This window comes from Zea mays, chromosome 1 (genome assembly GCF_902167145.1).
Source record: "Zea mays cultivar B73 chromosome 1, Zm-B73-REFERENCE-NAM-5.0, whole genome shotgun sequence".
NCBI classification, from domain to species: domain Eukaryota; kingdom Viridiplantae; phylum Streptophyta; class Magnoliopsida; order Poales; family Poaceae; genus Zea; species Zea mays.
In genome coordinates, this window is record NC_050096.1 from 59,874,651 (window position 1) to 59,898,380 (window position 23,730).

A 23,730-nucleotide genomic window follows, 5' to 3' on the forward strand; every position below is an offset into this window, starting at 1 on the left:
CCCCCGGCAGAGCCGAAGTGACCGCCGTCACTCCGCCGCTCCACTGACCGGTCTGACAGAAGGACAGCGCCGCCTGCGCCACTCCGACTGCAGTGCCACTCGACAGAGTGAGTCTGACAGGCAGTCAGACCTCGCCAGAGGCGCCATAGGAAACTCCGCTCCGCCCGACCCCAGGGCTCGGACTCGGGCTAAGACCCGGAAGACGGCGAACTCCGCTCCGCCCGACCCCAGGGCTCGGACTCGGGCTAAGACCCGGAAGACGGCGAACTCCGTTCCGCCTGACCCCAGGGCTTAGACTCGGGCTAAGACCCGGAAGACGGCGAACTCCGCTCCGCCCGACCCCAGGGCTCGGACTCGGGCTAAGACCCGGAAGACGGCGAACTCCGTTCCGCCCGACCCCAGGGCTCGGACTCGGGCTAAGACCCGGAAGACGGCGAACTCCGCTCTGCCCGACCCCAGGGCTCGGACTCGGGCTAAGACCCGGAAGACGGCGAACTCCGCTCCGCCCGACCCCAGGGCTCGGACTCGGGCTAAGACCCGGAAGACGGCGAACTCCGCTCCGCCCGACCCCAGGGCTCGGACTCGGGCTAAGACCCGGAAGACGACGAACTCCGCTCCGCCCGACTGTAACACCCTGAATTTGGGGGTATAAAATTTCTTTGCTCATATTCACAAATTCAGGTGTTACTTCCTTTTTTTCATCCTTTCCCAATCTTCTCTTTCTCATTTCTATAGGAGAAAAGTGGTTATTTTATTTGCAATTATAGTCTATTAGCTCAAACCCTAAGGGAATATGAATTGTTGCATCATGTTGAACCCTAGATTTCACTTTTGTTTGGTGCATAACTCTCAAAAAGTCTAATTTGAATTTGGGGCTCATTTGAATTTGAATCAAATAGAATAAATAAAAGAAAAGGAGAAAACAATTCCAAAATAAAAGAAAAAGGCAAAGCAGCCCACTTCCCCGCCCCCCTCGGCCTTTCGGCCCAGTCGGCCCACCTCGCGCGCGCGCCTCTCCCCCCTCCTCTCTCTGCGCAGCGGGCCCGGCCTGTCGACGCTGCCGCTTCCCTCGCGCCCGCACCCGCTTTCTTCTCTCTCTCTGCGCCGCGGGCCCGGCTTGTCAGCTTCTCCGTCTTCGCGTAACCGCCGCCGTGCGTGCCGCGGTCTCCGCGCCCACGTCGCGCGTGGGGCTCGCCCCACCTCGCCCTCGGCCACTTGAGCCCCGAGCCTTGCTCGCCATCTCCCCCTCCCTCATTTGCGCACCAACCGGCCCCCCCTCTTCCACCTCTCCCTCGCTGTGCGCACGCCAGAGCGCCGCCGCCGTAAACCCCGCCGTTCCGAGCTCGGTTCCCGGCCGCCGTTGGAACTCCGCCGTGTCCATTGCCACGGTGAGCTTCGCCCCGACGTCCGCAACCCGGAACGCGCACCAATTTCCCCTTCCCCTCCCTATTTCTCTCTGCCCGCGCTCACCCGCCGTCCGCCGTGCAGCCGCCACCGTCGACCCGGGCCACCGTCGCGTCTCCGTCGCCGCCGAGGAGTCCCCGGAGCCCGCCTTGAGGTAAAGAACCTCTCCCGCCCCTATTGGCCTTTATTTTGCTCTCTGTTGCGTTTGATTGCTCGTCGGAGTTGCTTACCGCCGCCGCCGAGCCACTCCGCCGTGAGCCACCCCCCCCCCCCGGTGCCCCTGCCCCGACCCAGACCCCACCAATGGATTCCCCGTGCCCTCCCTAACCTCCCCGGCCACTCAGATCGCCCCAAGGACCCGCAGGGCCCCCGCGCCCCTCGTCTCCGGCGAGCTCCTCCGCCGCGGGGACGAGCGCCGCCGCCCCAGCCAGCCGAAGGAGACGGGAGCCGGCCACCCCATCCCCGCCGTCTATATTAGATCGGACGGCATGGATTCGAATAACCCGAACCCAACCTCAACCGTCCGCCCAAGATCCAACGGCCCAGAGCCGTTTCCCCCGCGCCCCGCCTCCCTGCCAGCTGGGCCCCGCCTGCCAGTCGCCCGCGCCCGCGCTGCCCGCCCGACCCCGCCTGTCAGCCCCGCGCCCGCGCTGCCCGCCCGGCCCCGCCTGTCAGCCGCTCACGCCGCCGCGCGCCCGCGCGCCCGCCGCGGGATCTAATCCTGGCCGTCGATCTGAGATCCAACGGCTGTAGGCGCCCGATACCCCTTCGCCCGCGCATTTTCTTAAAGAACCCCCCTGTTTTCTGGAAATTGCGCCCGCCGTCCCTGGTTTCTCGCAGTTAGGTCCTCGGACCTTTTATTTAATTCAAAATAGGTCCTTAGGGTATAATTTTAACCCCTAAACTTGTAAAATTCATAACTTTGTCATATGAACTCCAAATTAGGTGCTTCAAATTGCAAAATGTTCATAATATTATTATCTATCTGTTTATGCAATGTTTCCCTGCTGTTTCCATGTACCAATTAATAGTTAATCACCAGGATAGGATTAAGGCTATTGGAACCTTATTTGAGATAATTAGAAATTGGTAGACTTTAATAAAAGTTGGATTACTTAAGTTTATGGACTTAAACACCTAAGTTTAGGAACTTAAACCAGATAATTATTTAATCCCACCACTGACTTAAACCTGATTAGTGAATAATGAATCACTTTGTATAGTCCTCTACCCCAGACCTAGGGAACACCAGAGTGCCTATCCCTTTTCAACTATGAACTTGTGATCTCTCTCTGCTGCATATGTTTGGTATATTGTTTTTGTTTGTTATTTTCCCAAGTGCATAGTGTGAATGATTGCTTTACGTAGACAACGAGCAGTCTGTGTTTCTCGAGGCAGTTGCAGAGGAAGTCCCTGATCAGCAGTCTGGTGAAGGCAAGTGTCCTCTGTCCCATTATGTCCTATTCATTTATAACTTACTACCCCGCATTACTTACTTGAGACCTAAGGATTGACTAGCTTTACACTTTACTTTGTCCTTGATGACCTATTGGGTTGTTATGGTTAGCACTCTGCTATTGCCTTAACTTAATCAATGAACATGATGTGACTATTTATGATACTGTTATCCTGATGATGTTGATGATCTTGTGATACTCTAGGGGGCTCAGGCTGTTTCCTGAGTACCTCTCCGTAAGGACTGGTTCGTTGAGAGACCACCCAGGATAACAGTGCAACCATGAGGGTGAAATGGGATGCCCTTAGCTGATTAATTAGATGAACTAGAGGTGTAGTTGCTTAGCCGTCGTGCCGTCAATGGGGTCCAGGCACAGTGCTTGCTCTGCCGAGGCTGAGTGTCGAGGTTCTTTCGTTTTGCTCTTTGTTAGTCACTCTCCTGCGGGGAGGGGTACTGTGTTTATCAAACTGGAGAAACCTAACAGGCAGCTACGATCTCTAGGGAATCTTTGTAAAAGCTACGTAGTGATGCCCTGCCGGACCACCTAGGTAGTGGTCAATGGGGATTAGCTCTCCCCGGGTAGAAAGGGAATCATGACTCATGGGTAAAGTGTGCAACCTCTGCAGAGGGTAGTGAAACTGATATATCAGCCGTGCTCACGGTTAAGAGAAGCCTTGGGATCCTCTTTGATTAGAGATACAAATGGTTCGAGATACAATGGTTCCGTATATGATTTTGGTTTGATGATGATAATGATGTTCCTCGATGAGGAAATGGTTTACGGGTTGGTTAATGCTAAAATCTGGCTTCTACTAATGATAAATACCTGACCAACTAAAAGCAACTGCTTGAGCCTAACCCCACATAAAGCTAGTCCACTTCAGCCAAACGGGACATTTGCTGAGTACGTTGATGTGTACTCATCCTTGCTTTACCACAAAACACCAGGTTGTCCGCATTGTAACCACTGCTCAGGAGAAGGCGAAGCCGTGGAAGGAGACTTCCAGGAGTTTCAAGACTACGATGAATTCTAGGTGTGGGTTGGCGGCAACCCCCAGTCAGCTGCCTGTGAAGGCCTTATCTTTACTGCGTTTCGCTAGCACTTTGATTTAACTGTTAAGACAATGACTATGTGGATGTCTAAGACTCTATGATGTAATAAGTACCCTTTTATATTATTATTCGAGCATTGTGTGATGATGTTCATTTATGTAATCGCTGTGTACGTGAGTTCTGATCCTGGCACGTACATAGTTCGCATTCGGTTTGCCTTCCAAAACCGGGTGTGACATAAGTGGTATCAGAGCCGTGCTGACTGTAGGACCGCTGACCTAGAGTAGCACTGGTCGTTCTAAGGACTATTGACCTTCCCTCTCACCTTGACCTCTGTTGTTACTTCAAAAGTCGGTCACTTCGACCAACCCTATGTTTTACTATCTATCTATACTATACCTTGTTAAAATTTTTATCTTATTCTGTCTATGGTTTATTCACTTGTCATATTAGTTCTGCTCTTACTCTTGTGCTTACGGTGTCTTTTGTAGATGGCTCGTCTTAGACACACTGCACGTAAGTCGGTGATTCCTTTCCTGCCGTCTCGACTTGCGGAGCGTCCTCTGCACCGCACCGTGTCCGGACAGTCGAGTCACCTGGAGAGGCTGCACCACCGCCTGCGTGAGGAGCAGGAAAGCCGGCGCCAGCACGGAGAGCAGCAGGGCTCTTCCTCCTCACCCCAGCAGGAGGTGGAGACCGTGAGGCCCCGTTCCTCTGTTGCCCAGCTGGAGGCGCCCCTTGTACCACCGCGGGACGCCCCGGCTGTTGGAGGAGCTACTGGAGGAGATCCCGACGACGACGACTCAGACCACAGCACGGAGTCTTCTGAGCCGCAGGAGGCGGAAGGATGGGTCGCCCGACCCATCACCCGTGACGCCGCTCGCGGTTGTCACTTCCACGACGCACTCGACACCTTGCTGCGCCAGGCTTTCGACCGGCACACCTGGTCGATCGAGTATCGTTGTGTAGTCTACCAGCACAGTCGTGGGAGGTACCCGAACCGCTGGGAGGCTACCTGCCTAGTTCGCCGTCCGGAGGATGACCTCCGGGGTGCGGAGGCCGTTTCGGAGCACTATTCCATCTCCGAGAGGGACACTGCAGAGGCGGCTATGCAGGATGCAGCACGGCGTGCACTCTCTCAGTACTGTTCTTTGTTCGGTGGCGTGGCCGATGGTCTTAACCTTCGGTACTACCCCCGCCGCCCTACTGGCAGCACAGAGAGTGTGGTTGTCTCACCCGTTGGTGAGGCTAACCCTAGGTTGAGCAGCACAGTCAACCTAGTCGCAGTGCTTAACACTGAGCTGGACCACTCTCTGGACGAGCTAAGCAGGGCTCGAACGGAGATTGCGGAGTTGCGTGCTGAGTTGGCAGAACGCCATCACCAGGAGGGTGGTTCCCCCACTCCTGTTGGGACTCAGCACCCATACCGCTCGCCGCCACGTGGTCACCACACTTATGGTTCCCCTGTCTGTAAGACCAGGATAGATCTGGATCCTTAGACCGTTAGCGTCGGAGTTTGTAATAATCCTTAAGTCAGATGTCTCAGTCTTAGGTAGTCGGTTTAGTTTGCTTATCAGTTGCTTCCATTTAGTTTAGTTTGCTTATCAGTTGCTTTATCGCTTGTTATGGTGAACTTGTGCTGGATTTGAATCTTTGTAATGACTGTTGCCAACCTGTGGGTTTCCCCTGCAGTTTGGCCTAGCTAGTAATGTTAATGAAGTCAGTTGCGTAGTTGGGAAACCATTTGCCTCCACTTTCCTTCTTATCTGAGAAGCTGTGTTGAATCATAATGAGGATCAGTGAAGCTCTTTGTTCACTCAGTGTCATGAAGAATTCTGTATTCTCTTTTCTTATGCTGAAGGGTTGTAAGATCGATGCTGATGTGTGAATGTCTTCCACAGATGTCTGACAACAGGCGCCAATGCAACAGGCGTGCTCAGCAAGAGCAGCATGACCAGCAGGAGGAACAACAGAGGCAGCCTCCCCCACCACCCCCGATGTTAGTGGAGCAGATGTTCTTGATGCAGACCCAGGCAGTGCAGGCCATTGGGCAGACTCTGGCAGCCATGCAGCAGGCTCAACAGCAGCCCCAACCCCAATTGCAAGTGCAGATGCCCCAGATGCCACGGGATAAGCGTGGTGAGTTCATGAGAGGGCACCCTCCTACCTTCGCCCATTCTGCTGACCCCATGGATGCAGAAGACTGGCTGCGCGCAGTGGAAAGGGAGCTGCGCACCACCCAATGTGACGACAGGGAGAAGGTTCTATATGGTCCCCGTCAGCTAAGGGGAGCAGCCCAGTCCTGGTGGGAGTCCTACCTCGCCACCCATGCTAACCCCGAAGCCATCACCTGGGAAGAATTCAGCGAGAGTTTCCGCAGGTACCATGTGCCGGAGGGACTGATGATCGTGAAGAAGGAGGAGTTTTTGGCTCTGAAGCAGGGACCCCTGTCTGTTAGTGAGTACAGAGACAAGTTTCTGCAGCTGTCTCGTTACGCACCTGAGGATGTCAACACTGATGCCAAGAGGCAGTACAGGTTCATGAGAGGTTTGGTGGATCCCCTGCATTACCAGCTGATGAATCACACCTTCCCCACCTTCCAGCACCTGATCGATAGGGCAGTTATGACTGAGAAGAAGCGTAAGGACATGGAAGATCGGAAGCGCAAGATGAGTGGACCCCAGTCCGGAGGCATCAGCCGTCCACGTTTCTCAGGCAGTTCATCTCAGCAAGGCAGACCTAGTCACCCACAGGGATATCAGAATCAGAATCAGCGTCCGCATCAGCAGCAATTTCAGAGGCAGTACCCGCAGCAGCAGCAGCAGCAGTATCGTCAGCACAGCCAGCAGGGAGGTAATCAATATCAGAAGCAGAACAACCAGGCACCTCGCCTTCCTGCCCCAGCAGCAAATCAGAGCAACCAAGCAGCCCCAGCACAAGGAGGAGGCAGAGGATGTTTCCACTGCGGAGATCAAGGCCACTGGGCGATGCAGTGCCCAAAGAAGATGGCTCAGCAGCAGGCCAACCCCAATGCTCCAACAAGGCAAGGTGTACTGCAGCCGGCAGCAGGTAATCGTAACCAAGCGTACAACCGTGGAAAGGTGAACCACTTGGAGGCCGAAGCAATCCAGGATGCACCAGATGTGGCAGTAGGTATGTTCTCAGTCGAATCTCATCCCGCAAAAGTGCTATTTGATACTGGTGCAACTCATTCATTTGTCACTGCAACCTGGGTAGAATTGCATAACATCTCAGTAGAGGCAATGATGCCGCCCATGAGGATTAATTCGGTTGGTGGCAAGGTGCAAACAGATAAAATATGCTCAAATATAATGGTGGAAATAAGGGGGATAGGATTCCCCAGTGACTTAATAGTAATAGACACCCCCGGGATAGATGTTATTCTAGGGATGAACTGGTTAATGAAGTATGAGGCGAATGTTAGTTGTGACAAGAGGACCGTAACATTGAAGTCCCCGTCAGGAGAAGAAGTAGTGGCCGAGCTAAGGATGCCTAAATCAGAAGAAGGAGTCTGTCACCAGATTTCAGTTGATAGTAAGGAGGCCAAACCGCTTGAGACTATCAAGGTCGTGTCGGACTTTCCGGACGTGTTTCCCGAGGAGCTAACGGGCATGCCACCCGAGAGAAAGGTTGAATTTGCCATAGAGCTTATCCCTGGTACCGCCCCCATCTCCAAAAGAGCCTATCGAGTGTCTGGACCAGAATTGGTGGAGCTCAAGAAGCAGATAGATGAGATGTTAGAGAAGGGTTACATCAGGCCAAGCACCTCGCCTTGGGCCGCTCCAGTGTTGTTTGTAGAGAAGAAAGATGGTACCAAAAGGATGTGCATAGACTACAGAGCCTTGAATGAAGTCACTGTCAAGAACAAGTACCCCCTGCCAAGGATAGAAGATTTGTTCGACCAGCTCAGAGGTGCCAGCGTATTCTCAAAGATAGATCTGAGATCAGGTTACCATCAGCTCAGAATCCGACCCTCAGATATACCGAAGACGGCATTCATCACCAAGTACGGGTTATATGAGTTCACATTTATGTCCTTTGGTTTGACAAATGCGCCAGCCTTCTTCATGTACCTGATGAACAGCGTGATCATGGACTATCTAGACAAGTTTGTGGTAGTGTTCATCGATGACATTCTCATATACTCTCAAAGTGAGGAAGATCATGTAGAGCATTTGAAGATGGTATTGCAAAGACTTCGAGAGCATCAGTTGTATGCCAAGCTGGGCAAATGCGAGTTCTGGATTCACGAAGTCTTGTTTCTGGGTCACATCATAAATCAAGATGGGTTGGCAGTAGATCCAAAGAAAGTAGCAGATATCCTGAACTGGAAAGCACCGAAGGATGTTCGCGGGATCAAGAGCTTCATCGGAATGGCTGGATATTACAGGCGTTTCATTGAAGGCTTTTCAAAGATTGCTAGACCGATGACAGCGTTACTAGCGAAGAAAGTTGAGTTTAAGTGGACCCAAAAGTGTCAGGAAGCATTTGAAGAACTGAAGAATAGATTGACTACAACTCCTGTGTTAGTCCTGCCTGATGTTCACAAGCCATTCTCAGTGTATTGCGACGCTTCTTACACCGGATTGGGATGTGTGCTAATGCAAGAAGGGAGAGTTGTAGCATACTCGTCTCGACAGCTGAAGATCCATGAGAAAAACTATCCCACACATGACCTGGAGTTGGCAGCAGTGGTTCATGCTTTAAAGACCTGGAGACATTACCTGTATGGGCAGAAGTGCGACATCTACACAGATCATAAAAGTCTGAAGTACATATTCACCCAGTCAGAGTTAAACATGAGGCAGCGAAGATGGTTGGAATTGATCAAAGACTATGAGTTGGAGATACATTACCATCCAGGCAAAGCCAATGTTGTTGCAGATGCTCTGAGCAGGAAGAGTCAAGTTAATATGTTGGCCTCGTACCCGATGCCGTATGAGTTAGCCAAAGAGTTCAACAGACTGAGCCTTGGTTTCCTGAACAGTACGCAAGGAGTAACAGTGGAATTGGAGCCCACCCTAGAGCGGGAGATCAAAGAAGGGCAGAAGAACGATGAAAACATCAACAAGATCCGGCAGCTGATCTTAGAAGGAAGAGGCAAAGACTTTCGAGAGGATGAAGAGGGGGTAATATGGTTCAAGGACCGATTGTGTGTTCCCGACCTCAAACCTATTCGGGAACTGATCCTTAAGGAAGCTCATGAGACAACCTACTCCATACACCCTGGGAGTGAGAAGATGTACCAGGATTTAAAAAGAAGGTTTTGGTGGTATGGCATGAAAAGGGAGATCGCAGAATATGTCGCCATCTGCGATAGCTGTCAGAGAACCAAAGCAGAGCATCAGAGGCCTGCCGGATTGCAGCCATTGCGGATTCCTCAGTGGAAGTGGGATGAGATCGGGATGGATTTTATAGTTGGCCTACCTCGCACTCGGGCCGGTTATGATTCCATCTGGGTGGTTGTGGACCGCTTGACAAAGGTGGCCCATTTCATACCCGTGAAGACAACATACACCGGAGCAACGTTAGCTGAGTTATACATGTCACGGATAGTCTGCCTTCATGGTGTGCCGAAGAAGATAGTGTCAGATCGAGGAACGCAGTTCACATCTCATTTTTGGCAGCAGCTACAAGAAGCTTTGGGCACCCATTTGAACTTCAGCTCAGCTTATCACCCGCAGACAGACGGTCAAACTGAAAGAACTAATCAGATCCTAGAAGATATGTTGAGAGCCTGTGCGTTGCAAGACAAGTCAGGATGGGACAAAAGATTACCTTATGCAGAATTCTCCTACAACAATAGTTACCAGGCCAGCTTGAAGATGTCACCGTTTCAGGCACTCTATGGACGGAGTTGTAGGACTCCGCTGTATTGGGACCAGCCTGGAGAGAGACAGGTGTTTGGCCCCGACATCTTGCTTGAAGCCGAAGAGAATATCAAAATGGTTCGGGAGAACCTGAAGATAGCACAGTCAAGACAGCGAAGCTATGCGGACCGAAGGAGAAGAGAACTGAGTTTTGAAGTGGGAGACTACGTCTATCTGAAGGTGTCACCTATCAGGGGAGTCAGAAGGTTCGGAGTTAAAGGCAAGTTAGCACCCCGGTACGTTGGACCATATCAGATTCAAACAAAGCGTGGAGAAGTGGCTTACCAACTCAACCTACCAGAAAGTTTGTCGGCAGTGCACAACGTGTTCCACGTGTCGCAATTGAAGAAATGTCTGCGAGTACCAGAAGAGCAGTTGCCAGTGGAGGGTTTGGAAGTTCAGGAAGATCTGACCTACATAGAGAAGCCAACGCAGATTTTGGAGTTTGCAGACAGGGTCACCCGGAGAAACACCATCAGAATGTGCAAAGTCAGATGGGGTCACCACTCTGAGGAAGAAGCAACCTGGGAACGAGAAGATGATCTAAAAGCCAAATACCCTGAACTCTTTGCTGACCAACCCTGAATCTCGGGGGCGAGATTCTTTTAAGGGGGATAGGTTTGTAACACCCTGAATTTGGGGGTATAAAATTTCTTTGCTCATATTCACAAATTCAGGTGTTACTTCCTTTTTTTCATCCTTTCCCAATCTTCTCTTTCTCATTTCTATAGGAGAAAAGTGGTTATTTTATTTGCAATTATAGTCTATTAGCTCAAACCCTAAGGGAATATGAATTGTTGCATCATGTTGAACCCTAGATTTCACTTTTGTTTGGTGCATAACTCTCAAAAAGTCTAATTTGAATTTGGGGCTCATTTGAATTTGAATCAAATAGAATAAATAAAAGAAAAGGAGAAAACAATTCCAAAATAAAAGAAAAAGGCAAAGCAGCCCACTTCCCCGCCCCCTTGGCCTTTCGGCCCAGTCGGCCCACCTCGCGCGCGCGCCTCTCCCCCCTCCTCTCTCTGCGCAGCGGGCCCGGCCTGTCGGCGCTGCCGCTTCCCTCGCGCCCGCACCCGCTTTCTTCTCTCTCTCTGCGCCGCGGGCCCGGCTTGTCAGCTTCTCCGTCTTCGCGTAACCGCCACCGTGCGTGCCGCGGTCTCCGCGCCCACGTCGCGCGTGGGGCTCGCCCCACCTCGCCCTCGGCCACTTGAGCCCCGAGCCTTGCTCGCCATCTCCCCCTCCCTCATTTGCGCACCAACCGGCCCCCCCTCTTCCACCTCTCCCTCGCTGTGCGCACGCCAGAGCGCCGCCGCCGTAAACCCCGCCGTTCCGAGCTCGGTTCCCGGCCGCCGTTGGAACTCCGCCGTGTCCATTGCCACGGTGAGCTTCGCCCCGACGTCCGCAACCCGGAACGCGCACCAATTTCCCCTTCCCCTCCCTATTTCTCTCTGCCCGCGCTCACCCGCCGTCCGTCGTGCAGCCGCCACCGTCGACCCGGGCCACCGTCGCGTCTCCGTCGCCGCCGAGGAGTCCCCGGAGCCCGCCTTGAGGTAAAGAACCTCTCCCGCCCCTATTGGCCTTTATTTTGCTCTCTGCTGCGTTTGATTGCTCGTCGGAGTTGCTTACCGCCGCCGCCGAGCCACTCCGCCGTGAGCCACCCCCCCGGTGCCCCTGCCCCGACCCAGACCCCACCAATGGATTCCCCGTGCCCTCCCTAACCTCCCCGGCCACTCGGATCGCCCCAAGGACCCGCAGGGCCCCCGCGCCCCTCGTCTCTGGCGAGCTCCTCCGCCGCGGGGACGAGCGCCGCCGCCCCAGCCAGCCGAAGGAGACGGGAGCCGGCCACCCCATCCCCGCCGTCTATATTAGATCGGACGACATGGATTCGAATAACCCGAACCCAACCTCAACCGTCCGCCCAAGATCCAACGGCCCAGAGCCGTTTCCCCCGCGCCCCGCCTCCCTGCCAGCTGGGCCCCGCCTGCCAGTCGCCCGCGCCCGCGCTGCCCGCCCGACCCCGCCTGTCAGCCCCGCGCCCGCGCTGCCCGCCCGGCCCCGCCTGTCAGCCGCTCACGCCGCTGCGCGCCCGCGCGCCCGCCGCGGGATCTAATCCTGGCCGTCGATCTGAGATCCAACGGCTGTAGGCGCCCGATACCCCTTCGCCCGCGCATTTTCTTAAAGAACCCCCCTGTTTTCTGGAAATTGCGCCCGCCGTCCCTGGTTTCTCGCAGTTAGGTCCTCGGACCTTTTATTTAATTCAAAATAGGTCCTTAGGGTATAATTTTAACCCCTAAACTTGTAAAATTCATAACTTTGTCATATGAACTCCAAATTAGGTGCTTCAAATTGCAAAATGTTCATAATATTATTATCTATCTGTTTATGCAATGTTTCCCTGCTGTTTCCATGTACCAATTAATAGTTAATCACCAGGATAGGATTAAGGCTATTGGAACCTTATTTGAGATAATTAGAAATTGGTAGACTTTAATAAAAGTTGGATTACTTAAGTTTATGGACTTAAACACCTAAGTTTAGGAACTTAAACCAGATAATTATTTAATTCCACCACTGACTTAAACCTGATTAGTGGATAATGAATCACTTTGTATAGTCCTCTACCCCAGACCTAGGGAACACCAGAGTGCCTATCCCTTTTCAACTATGAACTTGTGATCTCTCTCTGCTGCATATGTTTGGTATATTGTTTTTGTTTGTTATTTTCCCAAGTGCATAGTGTGAATGATTGCTTTACGTAGACAACGAGCAGTCTGTGTTTCCCGAGGCAGTTGCAGAGGAAGTCCCTGATCAGCAGTCTGGTGAAGGCAAGTGTCCTCTGTCCCATTATGTCCTATTCATTTATAACTTACTACCCCGCATTACTTACTTGAGACCTAAGGATTGACTAGCTTTACACTTTACTTTGTCCTTGATGACCTATTGGGTTGTTATGGTTAGCACTCTGCTATTGCCTTAACTTAATCAATGAACATGATGTGACTATTTATGATACTGTTATCCTGATGATGTTGATGATCTTGTGATACTCTAGGGGGCTCAGGCTGTTTCCTGAGTACCTCTCCGTAAGGACTGGTTCGTTGAGAGACCACCCGGGATAACAGTGCAACCATGAGGGTGAAATGGGATGCCCTTAGCTGATTAATTAGATGAACTAGAGGTGTAGTTGCTTAGCCGTCGTGCCGTCAATGGGGTCCAGGCACAGTGCTTGCTCTGCCGAGGCTGAGTGCCGAGGTTCTTTCGTTTTGCTCTTTGTTAGTCACTCTCCTGCGGGGAGGGGTACTGTGTTTATCAAACTGGAGAAACCTAACGGGCAGCTACGATCTCTAGGGAATCTTTGTAAAAGCTACGTAGTGATGCCCTGCCGGACCACCTAGGTAGTGGTCGATGGGGATTAGCTCTCCCCGGGTAGAAAGGGAATCATGACTCATGGGTAAAGTGTGCAACCTCTGCAGAGGGTAGTGAAACTGATATATCAGCCGTGCTCACGGTTAAGAGCAGCCTTGGGATCCTCTTTGATTAGAGATACAAATGGTTCGAGATACAATGGTTCCGTATATGATTTTGGTTTGATGATGATAATGATGTTCCTCGATGAGGAAATGGTTTACGGGTTGGTTAATGCTAAAATCTGGCTTCTACTAATGATAAATACCTGACCAACTAAAAGCAACTGCTTGAGCCTAACCCCACATAAAGCTAGTCCACTTCAGCCAAATGGGACATTTGCTGAGTACGTTGATGTGTACTCATCCTTGCTTTACCACAAAACACCAGGTTGTCCGCATTGTAACCACTGCTCAGGAGAAGGCGAAGCCGTGGAAGGAGACTTCCAGGAGTTTCAAGACTACGATGAATTCTAGGTGTGGGTTGGCGGCAACCCCCAGTCAGCTGCCTGTGAAGGCCTTATCTTTACTGCGTTTCGCTAGCACTTTGATTTAACTGTTAAGACAATGACTATGTGGATGTCTAAGACTCTATGATGTAATAAGTACCCTTTTATATTATTATTCGAGCATTGTGTGATGATGTTCATTTATGTAATCGCTGTGTACGTGAGTTCTGATCCTGGCACGTACATAGTTCGCATTCGGTTTGCCTTCCAAAACCGGGTGTGACACCGACCCCAGGGCTCGGACTCGGGCTCGGCCCCGGAAGACGACGAACTTCGCCTCGCCCGACCCCAGGGCTCGGACTCCGCCCTGGCCTCTGCCGAACGACTTCCGCCTCGCCCGACCCAGGGGCTCGGGCTCGGCCTCGGCAACGGAAGACAGATTCGACCCCAGCTTCGGAGGAACGCCCACGTCGCCCGGCCTCGGGCGCGGGCCCGCCCACGTCAACAGGGAGCGCCATCATCACTCTACCCCGAGCCGACTCGGACCGCAGAGAACAAGACCGGTGTCCCATCTAGCCAGCTCCGCCAGATAGGCAATGATGGCGCCCCGCGTGCCCTGTGACGACGGCGGCTCTCAGCTCCCTTACGGAAGCAGGGGGACGTCAGCAAAGACTCGACCGCTCCGACAGCTGTCCCTCCGCCAAGCTCCATTGCTCCTCCGACAGCCACGACATCACACCAGCAGGGTGCCAAGATCTCTCCGGCTGCCACATTGGCATGTACTTAGGGCGCTAGCTCTCCCTCCGCTAGACACGTAGCACTCTGCTACACCCCCATTGTACACCTGGATCCTCTCCTTACGCCTATAAAAGGAAGGACCAGGGCCTTCTCAGAGAAGGTTGGCCGCGCGGGACCGAGGACGGGACATGCGCTCTCTTGGGGCCGCTCGCTTCCCTCACCTGCGTGGACGCTTGTAACCCCCCTACTGCAAGCGCACCCGACCTGGGCGCGGGACGAACACGAAGGCCGCGGGACTTCCACCTCTCTCACGCCCGTCTCCGGCCACCTCGCCTCTCCCCCCTTCGCGCTCGCCCACGCGCTCGACCCATCTGGGCTGGGGCACGCAGCACACTCACTCGTCGACTTAGGGACCCCCCGGTCTCGAAACGCCGACACTGTGTCACCCGCGCAGCAAGGAAAATATTTTTTTGTCACTTACGTGCAGAAGTGTGAGGGATACAGGGCGCACAGAACTTTTCTTTTGCGCAGTTCTTTTTTTCTTTTGCCGTCCGGTCTCATCTGCGCAGACACTTGGTTTTGATTTTTTTTGGCACATGGAATCTCTGCAGTACACTTTTTCAGAATCCTGCGTCAGAAATTTGAATTTTTGGCGTCTTCCCTCTGCTGTTTCTGGCTCTCTGCCCACACTGGTCAGAACAAGTTGAACTGGCCCATGGGGGCGGTTGAACCGGTCCTGAGGACCAGCTCAACTGCCTATATATATTTGACACTCCCCTTCTCTTCTCCCACTTCATCCACTCTCGCCTTAGTCGCTTCACAACCTTTAGAGCCTCTCTTTCACACACCTCAACCGGTTCACAGTTTCACCACCTTTTCAATCATGGTGCGTGTCGCAACCCTTCTGTGATTGAGTTTAGCAGCGACTCCGACGAGATTCAGGAGGAATCTCTCGTCCCCTCTCCTCCGCCTCGTCGCTCCCTCTCTAAGAGAGGACGTGGCTCTGGTCGGATGGATGGTGAGGGCTCTTCCATGCCCTCGCCGCCGACTCGCGGGAGACGCCAAAAGGTTGGCACCTCTCGTCCTCGTCGTAGCACGTCTTCCTCTGGGTATGCTCCCTGCCAGGAGGAGGATGGGGCTTTCGACGACTTCGTCGACCTTCCGGCGCCTGATGCTCTCTACGTCACCGGACTGCACATGCATCCGGCGAACGTCACCCGCGGTCCGCATGAACCTCCCGTCGACTTCACTCTGAAGGGAATAGACACCCTTCAGCGCCTGAGGTTCACCAACCCTACTCTCACTCCTCGTCATCCTGGTGTCCAGGACCCTCGGTTCTGGAATCTTTTCCAGGCTGACTTCTACAATTCTGTCATTCTTTCCAAGAAACACCCAGTCGTCAGACATAGGTTTATTGACTGGGAGGGTTGTGAGAATATGGGAGATGCTGACATGACGTCAGCTCTCGAAAACTTAGAGAGAAAGGGGTTACGAAACATTATGACCATGGAATACCCCTGGAACGACGAGGTGGTAGCTCAGTTCTATGCCACCCTCTGGATAAAGAAAGTAGATGAGGAAGCCGATGGGTATGATTACCCAGTCATGTATTTCTTCATCCAGGGTAACTGGCACAAAGTCAGTTATCGTCGTTTTGCCCATATTCTGGGCTTCTCTGATGCAGATATTCAGGGCAGCAACATGCGAGTGCATAACATTCGGCTGCCCATGCGGGAATAGACGAAATTTATTCATGTCTCTACTGAGCGGGAGTTCTGGACGACCGCTAACATGCATAGGTACTACAGGTACCTTAATTCTTTGTCCCGGATGACCGTTCTCTCGAAGGGCGGAAATCAAATGAACGTCCTTGGGGAGAGTCGAGTCTTCCTCCTCCTCCTTGCTCCAAACAGTCTCGCCCGCATCAATGTGTTTGACATGATCTGGGAAGAGATCGTCCGTGCTTCCTGGTCTCCTCTCAGAGGGTGTCTTCATGCACCCTTTATCATGAAGATGATCGAAGTGGTCACCCAGACCCACTTTGAAAAACCCGTCAAACACTCCCGCTACGTACCCTACTGGGTTGATTCCTCCAACCCAGCTGCTCGTACGAAATGGGCTCCCTCACGGTCTGGAGGCCCTGCCTCCTCCACTGAGCCACCTCGCCAGCCTCCCCATCATCCATCTTCCTCTCCCCCCGCTGCTGCCTCGCGTCCCTCTCCTGGCCGCGGATCTCCCATGCCATGTGCTCGTGGTCGTGGTCGAGGTCGTGGCCGAGGGATGGGTGCTCGCTTGGTCCATGGGTTTGCGGCATTTTTCTCCATGTGCCGCAACATTTCTGCTGATGTCCATGAGGTGGCACGGCGTCAGCGAGAGATTGACGACAATCTTCGTCGTCAAGCTTCCACCATGGGCATGCCTTTTGTCCCTCGTTCGCCTGATGTGCCTCTCCATCCTCCTCCCCCGGAGATCAATGAGTGGCACCAGCAGGCCTACGGGGTGCCTTTTATGTCTGCAGACGATGAAGATGAAGAAGCATATGTTGATGATCGCGAGGAGTTTGCCCCGCCTCCCTACCATGGGGATCCGGGTCAATCATCCTCCCACCCTCCGCCTCCTTACCCGTGTCCGGGACCCATTCCTGGTGACCCTAGGCCATCCGGCTCTGGTTACCACCACCACCCTCCACCTCCTCCTGATCATCGTACATCTTCGGCATCTGTTTTTTCTGCGGCTGATGAGCCACCTCGGGACTCCACTTTTGAGGAGGACGCGATGAGGACTTTTTTCCCTGATTACACTTCATATCCTCCATCCTATCCTCTGTCATATCCTCCTCCTGGCGGATATTGATTCTTGTATCCTTGTCTCTCTCTCCGTTTTTGGTACTTGTTGCCAAAAAGGGGGAGAAACTCCAACTTATAGTTTGTGGTTCTTTCGGTTTTCTTTTGGATTATTTTTGTTTTTGGCCACTGTTGTGGCTTGTACCCGTTTTACCATTGTATGAAATAAAACTGTTGGATTATTATTCAAAGTAATATGATGGTCTTCTGGCCATCATCTTTTGTCCTATCAGTTTGTAATGACTACTCTGCTATGAAGTAAAAATAATGTGTTTTTAGAGATAGTCATGTGCATCACAACTCCTGTTATGACACTCTTGCACCCCCTCGGATGATTGTATTTAGTATGGTTTTTGTCACTATCTCTAAATGTGTTGCTCACATGACATATTATGTCAAGACGTTGGATTCACAATCGTGCACACATTTAGGGGGAGCCATCTACATACAATCATTCAAAAGAAATTTTCTATTGCAAATATATATCTTTTTGACCTTAATTGTTTTGGCATCAATCACCAAAAAGGGAGAGATTGTAAGTGCAATCAACCCCAAGTGAGGGTTTTGGTGATTTAATGACAAAACAAATAAGGGTACTAACAGTTTTTGTTCTTAGTGTTTGATTAGAAGGAAACAGGAACTTAAGGAAGCACCAAGGACTTCATGCAACGGACGTATAAAATTTATGTAAAATCTTGTGTTGCATGATGTAATTCTTCCTTGTTCTTTTCTGCACAGGTACAAGTGTTTGCTATAGTTCAAGTCCTCTAATTCAAAAGCTATTTTTGAAAACCAAAAATTCCTTTAACATTATTTGGCTGACCATGGTTTGGGTTGAGAAACCTAGAGTGTTCTTGCTGAAAAGCAGCTGAACTTCTTCAACTGCAGCTGAGCTTTCCAGCTGAACTTAACTTCAGCTGTGATGAGCTTCTTCAGCTGCAGCTGAGCTTTTTAGCTGAGCTGGACTTCAGCTGAGTTGAACTTTCAACTTCAGCTGAACTTCAACTTCAGCTATGGACCTCTCTGACCATACCCAGCTGAACTTGCCCCAGGGCAGCTGAGCTGAGGTTTTCTCTCCAAAACTCTCTGGTCTAGACCAGCTGAACTGGTCCTGGGGGGTAGCTCAACTGGTCTCTGACCCTCTGACTTCTGTTCTGCAGTCTGCCAGTCAGACTGACAGTTAGGTCGCCAGGGGTGTCAGGGGCGGTTCAACCGGTCCTGGCCTGTCTGACCCGCCTGCAGGTCAGTCTGCCAGTCAGTCTACCAGTCAGACTAGCAGACAGACTGCTGACCTGTCAGGGGGCGGTTCAACCGCCCTAGGGGGCGGTTCAACCGGTTTTCAGCGGGGTTTTTGGTCAAACGGCTAGTTTTTGAGCCGTGACTATAAATAGACCCCTCTCTCTCTCTCTTCTTTAATACGGCTGAACACTCACTCATTTATTGCTCACCTAACTTGAGACAAAGCACTCATCTCTCCATCTCTCTCACACTTAAATCTTCCTCAAGATTCAACCTTGTTGGAGGAGCTCTTGGGTGTGAGGTTTGTGCTTGTGCTCACGATTTGGTTTTCCTCTCCCATCTCTTTTTCAAAGACTTGAGCTTGTGCAAACCCCTCTTGTGCGTTCTTGGTGTTCTTGAAACCCTAGGTTTCAAGATCTTTTGAGGTTGCTTGGGAGTCTCCAAATTTGTGGACGACCCTAAGAAGTTTGTATCACCCGCTCTTTGAGCTAAGATAAGAAGAGATTGCCTTGACCTTTGTGGTCGACTTTTGGAGGATTAGGGTTGAAAAAGACCCGGCCCTTTGTGGGCTCCTCAACGGGGAGTAGGACACCTTTGTGGTGTGGCCGAACCTCGGATTAAATCTTGTGTCTTGTGTTCTTGCTTGTTTTAACTTGAGATATTTTTACTTGCAAGATTGACATAAAGATTTCTCCGTAGAGTTTATCTAGAAGTAAAATAGCCCTTACATATTCATCTTTTCATCCTCACTTAGCTATATCTTACTTCTCTCAAGAACTTGCGAAATACTTTTTCGAGTAGATTTTAGTCTAAAGTTTATAAAATAGTTGGATTGGTTCAGAGTGGTTCAACTTGCGCACGTAGCTGTTGAACCGACCTGCACCAGTCGAACTGTGTATCTAACAATCTTTCGAAGTTTGTTGTGAAAATTTTCAGATTAGCCTATTCACCCCCCTCTAGGCTACTTTCATATATCCTCAACAGCGTCATCATTATCAGCATTTGCATATGGGCTCTCATAATTTTCTAGAACTGCATAAACAACTTGTGAAATCATTGAACAGTAGTAACTGAGAATAAAGGAGCGACGGAAATTATAATGGCATGTCATTCTACACTTCCAGGCTTCCTGCTATATGATGCCAGAAGCAATTGGATATTACAAGTTTACAGCTAAAGGGAATGACCAAAAGCTTTATCTTGCGTGATTTGGACAATTTACAGGTCTATGAACCACCCAGGACATGTCCAAGACCACCATAAGGCATCCTATCTAGAACTCTAGATCTATTTACAACATGAATTACTAGAAAGTTCTGTGATTATACTATACACATACTTGGAGAATTAGGTATATGTCTGCAAACAAACGTTTGATGCAAAAATTGTCCGTGCTCCATCTACCCTAAACCCATCCCTGACATCACACTGCATCACTGCTATTCCATTTGACCATGTGATCTCCTCTATGTCCATGTCGATCACGTGGAGGCAGCACCCCTTGGAGCATCGCGTTGTCGGTCAATAATTTGGTTTCGGGCAAGGCGTCAGTGACTCGGTGATCACTGATGCGTTAAGCCAAGCGAAGCGAGAGGGGACGACTCAGCTGATAACGCTGGTGACTGGAGAGCCTAGCACGCACCGGACCCGTGAAGCCAACGGCGAGACCCCGTCCCAGGTGCAGTTTACAGATCCCAGGTGAGAGCAGGGAACAAGCTAGGAGATCGAGGAGGAGGTTCACCGTGTGAGCAGCATAGACAAATCATAGATCCCAGGTGCAGTTTACAGATCACATAGACAAATCACAGATCCCCATATGAGCTGCTCACACGCATGTTAATCTTTCAATTATTCATAGTTGATCAATTATTCATAGATCCCAGGTGCAGTTTGCTGTGCTCACACGCATGAAAATGGTCCGTATGACAAAAAAACAAGTGATTCTGCACTCGTTTCAGTTCTACACTATGAAATAACAGATTGTAACTGTCTTAAAGTATTGTTGAGTTTTGGATCATTTGCGAAATTAGCAATATTAATTTTTATGCATCTAACAATTTGTAATGCATGACAAAGCACGGGCACTGACCTATATTATTATACCTTATGAATGTAGGTTTTTGTCCCGCGATAATGGAATCTCTATTTGTAGGCTTGTCTCATAACAAGCCAAAAAATTCGGTGGCAACCGCAATAGTTCGAGAAGGTATTATAATTTTCATAGTCTGTATGGATCAATTTCTTTTTAATGATTGGTTGCTCCTAGACTATATTTGCACGCAAGGTGATCTTGCTCTCATCTATTTTATTAAGGAAATCCCTTGTGAACCAAGGGTAGAAGTCGTGCTTATTGATGATGCCTTTGTTGAAAGGAAGTGGATGGAGTGTTTATTTCAGCCGAACGCATATTTAGGTGACGAGGTAATCCACGCTTAGTTTTTATATTTGACGATGTTGTTATGTATAAGTTTTTTTATTCATCCTGGTATTTTTAACCACAACTTACATACTTGCAGGTTATAGACTGTTACATAAATTTGATAAAAGCTCAAAAGCATCTAAAGTGCCGATCTGGAGGTCGCGTTCACATAGAAAATGCTTTCCAGTTCAATTTCCTGAAGCGAGATGGTGATGTTGAAATTAAAACAGAAGAGCTATATCCAAATAAAGATATGACACAAATATGTAGCGCTGAACGAAGGGTGTTACTTTACTTAGACCATGACATGGTACATATGAGTTTGCAATCTGAACAATTAGTGTATATATGTATTTTATTCTTATGCAAGTATTTATAACTGTTTTGTAGGTGTTTATTCCGATAAACATCTGAGAGACGCACTGGTACCTTGTCGTGATCCATGCAAGAAATATGGAGATACAAGTGCTCGATTCGCTTGGTACTTCACAAGATCGCAAAGACCTCACTGACTCTGTGAGTATGCACAAACTAAACAATTATGAATTCAATATTAACTTATCCCAATCTCTAATTTTGTTTTACAATATATATAGATTAAAGGACTGCAAAGACAAATAGATATGATATCTCAACGTAAGGAGTTAAAAGACCACAGGTGGCCAGACCTCCAAGTTGCTTCTTGGCCGCTCAGAGAAATAGACATGGGATATGCAAAGCAGACAGATAGGTACGTCCTAAAATATTCTTTATCAATTTCTTCATTCATACTAAACTTTATGTTGATATTAATGTATATTGTAGCTCTTCATGTGGCCTCTTTCTTTTGAACTATATCAAATACTGGACAGGGGATGAACTGTCTGACAGTTTTACCCAGGTATATTATTACTACTACGACATATATGGACATCTACATTCAGTGTTACATATACAATGCTAAATAATTGTTTCTTATTTGTAGGATGACATGTCACACTTTAGGAAAAAAATGGCTGCTATATTACTATCTTCAGACCTGAATAAGAGAAGGGGGTGTATGTTATACAAAAATGAAAAAGAAGTTGACTCTGGAAGCCCATCAGATGTTGAGATATTAGAAAACCCGACAGATTCTAATAAGAGGAAACTACTCCACATGCTTGATGATAGCGAAGTAGTGTATGAAGATGAGGAAGACCCTATTACTCAAGCAGACTTGCAAAGGTGGTTTGTTGATGATTGGGATAAAAGAGCTCCTGTAAAAGTCTCTACTGATGGGTGCACAAATGACTTTTTAATGGTTGGTCTTTCCACAAAGGACATGCCAGTGACCAAAGCCAATTCAATAGATGTTTTATGTGATTATATCATGGCAATAGAAGACGATACGACACTAGAGTAAGTGCTCATTGATTTATTTATTTTATGTATATCAACTACTTAGGTACTTGATATAGACTTTCGTCATGCTACATTACAGGAGAACATGAGTGCGAAGTTTCAATCCTTTTAAGATAGAAATATCTGTCAAAGACCTGCAAAACATATTAACGATAAATCAAGATATGATTCTAAGATGTTTTGACATGGCTGTTCGGCTGCTTGCCAATAAAGAGTCACGTAGGCCGAAAGAAGAAATCATAAATAATAGAAAGCATAATATGGACATGCGTTTTTGGGTAAGTTTGTTTCTAATTATATTAATGTATTAATATATAGTATCTACATCTAATCCTCATGTGGACATGTATATATACTGTCCAGAGAATGGTTGGTTATGGTAAACTTCCAAAGTACCATCAGGATCCTACAACAGAAGAATTAGCCAAAACACTCGATTGTTGGCCATCAATGAATTATTATATCACGGGTTGTAGATATGTAAGTATGTGTTCATTTCGAATGTATTTATAAAGGACACTTCTGTTGTAGGATCCTAATGACTGATATTTTGCAGGTTCTTATGCCATGGAAATTCAATGGATGTCACACCCTTTTCGTAATAGATTATGTTAAAAAGCATATGACTTTTATCGACTTTACACCGACTCAAGATTGGTGTAAACACATGCCATACAAGAGGTTCGCGGAAGCGATTATCATGGCCTCAAAAAAAATATAAGATTGCTTACAGTAAGAAACATTCTGGATGAGCGGATGATATCTTTAAGTGGGAACATACAATTCAGACTGGTGTTCCAATTGACTTAAGAGGGTATTTTCTTCGTACCACCTTCTCAGCTGTTTAAATTTTTTCTATGGTAATCATTGTATAAAACATAGTTGCCCAAATATTATTCTATAAGTTTAATACCAGCTACCTCGTTCTACAAGCTATGGCCATGTGGGAGAATGACAGACGACTGAAATTTGTTGGGGTGAGTGTAGTACGTTCGTTTTATGTTCAAAACTTACATTCCAGCTATCTCGTTCTACAAGATAATATGTTTTGTTATATTATGTCTTTGTCTGTAGGATGCAAAGACTCTTCGAAAGAACTTTGTGATTGATCTGTTAAGTTATGAGGATAATTCGTGCCAATATGCCATCCCTGCAAATATACAACAGAGACTTATCGATATCGCTAAAAAGGATTAGCTGATTAGTGTACGGTTGTCGACACATTTGTCTGTAATTAAAAATTATAAATTAACTTTTTAGAAATAATTTGTGTGACATTAATAATGTTTTCCACACGGATTTGCATATTATAGTGATGTTTGTCGTTCCGTATCAATGTTTCATACAAATGTTTTACTTCCGTCGCAACACACGGGAACATACTTATAATATATATTGTTATCGTGTTATTATACGGTTCCGTTGCAACGCACGGGCACTCACCTATG

At 49.1% G+C, this 23,730-nt stretch overlaps 1 long non-coding RNA gene across 1 annotated transcript; it reads left to right on the forward strand.

Moving 5' to 3' along the window:
• The first annotated feature begins 21,394 nt into the window (after positions 1 to 21,394).
• On the forward strand, positions 21,395 to 21,971 carry LOC103634860 (uncharacterized). The gene is made up of 4 exons (XR_556968.2): positions 21,395 to 21,415; positions 21,496 to 21,629; positions 21,704 to 21,779; positions 21,864 to 21,971. It is a non-coding gene; the product is annotated as an uncharacterized lncRNA (long non-coding RNA).
• The last annotated feature ends 1,759 nt before the right edge of the window (positions 21,972 to 23,730 follow it).